This window comes from Penaeus japonicus, unplaced genomic scaffold, assembly GCF_977035675.1.
Source record: "Penaeus japonicus unplaced genomic scaffold, GWHDUDI00000001_assembly GWHDUDI00000026, whole genome shotgun sequence".
NCBI lineage: Eukaryota > Metazoa > Arthropoda > Malacostraca > Decapoda > Penaeidae > Penaeus > Penaeus japonicus.
In genome coordinates this window covers 28,467,848-28,470,347 of record NW_028234428.1, presented here as the reverse complement: position 1 = coordinate 28,470,347, position 2,500 = coordinate 28,467,848, and the positions used below count along the sequence as shown (strand labels likewise).

The 2,500-nt window shown below is 43.5% G+C and overlaps 1 protein-coding gene across 5 annotated transcripts in view; it reads left to right on the top strand.

Annotated features, from left to right (window-relative positions):
- Window positions 1-2,500, top strand: part of LOC122257917 (uncharacterized) — a 164,530-nt gene that overhangs the window by 23,203 nt on the left and 138,827 nt on the right. The gene's annotated exons all lie outside the window — the stretch shown is intronic.

Here is a 2,500-nt window from a genome sequence, read left to right as displayed (position 1 = left end):
CCTCCCTCCCTCCCTCCCTCCCTCCCTCCGCCTCCCTCCCTCCCCCTCCCTCCCTCCCTCCCCCTCCCACTCCCTCCTTCCCTCCCCCTCCCTCCCCCTCCCTCCCTCCCCCCCCTCTCTCCCTCCCTCCCCCGCCCACTCCCTCCCTCCCTCCCTCCCCCTCCCTCCCTCCCTCCTTCCATCCCCCTCCCACCCCCTCCCTCCCTCCCTCCTTCCCTCCTCCCCCTCCCTCCCTCCCTCCCTCCCTCCCTCCCTCCCTCCCTCCCTCCCTCCCCCTCCCTCCCTCCCTCCCTCCCTCCTTCTGCCTCCCTCCTTCCCTCCCCCCTTCCCTCCGCCTCCCTCCCCCATGAGATTAAGAGTGACTTGCGGGGGCGGGCGGCGTCACACTGCAATAAACCTCATCGGGGCGTGGACACATAGGCGCGGACGACTTGCAATCTTGCTTCCTTTGTGCAACGTGCAATGTCGCGTCTTCCTTAAATACCATGTCCTCCATTCCCTTCAGACACCTATTGAGAAAGCTGGTAATGTTAATCATTTTAATTATCATCATTATTATCGTTTTTATTATTATTATCATTAACATTATTATCATTAGTAGTAGTAGTAGTAGCAGTAGTAATAGTAATAATGATAGTAAAAGTAAAATCATTAAAATTGTCATCATCATCATCACCATCATTATTTGCCGTCAAGTTTTATCAAGGGAAGAGTGGTGGCGACGCCCACGTTATACCTTTTGTGTCATTTTTCCTTTTAAAATGAACCGGTAATGACCCTTCTTGACACCTCCTCTTAATCGTGTCATCATTTGTCATGTGGAGAGAGTATTGTATCTTTTTTTTTTTTTTTTAGATTTCGTTCCTTTATTATAATCATTGTTGTTGTTGTTCTTGTTTTAAACCTTATTATCATCATTGGCATTATATTACAACATTCCGGAGGAAATATAGATAGTAATAAAAAAAAAAAAAAAAAAAAAAAAACGTATACATATACATACATACATACATACACACACACACACACACACACACACACACACACACACACACACACACACACACACACATATATATATATATACTACCTTACTTTATACTACCGTATGAATTAAACTAAAAGTCAAAATTTACCACTAGGAGGGAATACCAGTTTTATTAGTTTTATCTAACACGTATTCACGTTTTCTAGTATTCCTCATAAAATTGATAACTTATTTGAAGTTACAGACTATCAAAAATATTTATAGATATACAAGATTTTTCTCTTTACTCTTTCTTCTGAAAAGGCAAAATATTAATAGTGATTGATAATTATAAGGTGTCTTTTTGCATATCAAGCAAAATATAATGATGATTTTTCATACACTTTTTCGTTCAGCACGTAAGATATTAACAATCGTTTATTATAATAAATCACATTATACTCGTTAACAGAAATATCAATATGATTAAAAATACAGTTTCTTTACTTATAGTATAGCAAATGTTTATTATAACCGATAGCTATAAGTTAGCAAAAATATTCAACAGAAACACACACACACACACACACACACACACACACACACACACACACACACACACACACACACACACACACACACACACACACACACACACACACACACACACACACACACACACACACACACACTCACGCACACGCACGCAATCGACCTTTGCTTGTCGAGAACTAGTAGGTAACATCACAAGCTTTCACTTTTTCCTATGTACCCAGGTGATGTAACATTCTTCATTCTAAGATCTGAATACTGATGAACCGGGGAGATGTGGGGGGAGGAGAAGGAGAAGGGGATAAATAAGAGGAGATGAGGAGAAGAAGAAGAATGAGAAAAGAAAGAAAGAGGAGAAGAAGATGAAGAAAACGTAAGACAGGAACCAAGGATAATTTGCTGTGGGAATGTAAGTCAACTTCCCCCCAACCCCACCCCCGCCTCCCTTCCTTCTTCCTCAGACCCTCCCCCTCTCCCCTTCTTCTTCTTCTTCCTCACAACCCCCTTCTCCCCCCCCTCTCTCTCCTCTTTCCTCCTCAACCTCCATCTCTCTCCCCTCCTTCTTCCTCGACCCCTCCTCCTCCCCCTCCTCGCCATATCCCTCTCTTCCCTCATTCTAAAAAAGGAAAATAATGATTGTCTCGTGGTTCATTTATTCTTTTATTTTTTCCCTCTTCTGATTCAAGGCCAGTCGTTATTTAAGAAGGGGAAAAATCAACATTCTCTCGATTATAAGATGTAGGAAATGGGTGGGAGAAGAAGATTAGGAGAAGCGATTTGAGAGAGAGTGGGTGAGTGAGTGAGTGAGTGAGCGAGTGAGTGAGTAAGCGAGCGAGCGAGTGAGTAAGTGAGCGAGCGAGCGAGTGAGTAAGTGAGCGAGCGAGTGAGTGAGTGAGTGAGTGAGACAAAGAGAGAAAGAGAAGCAGATTGACCGAGAGACACAAAAAGATACAAATGGGAGGAGTTATCCCACAGTCCCAT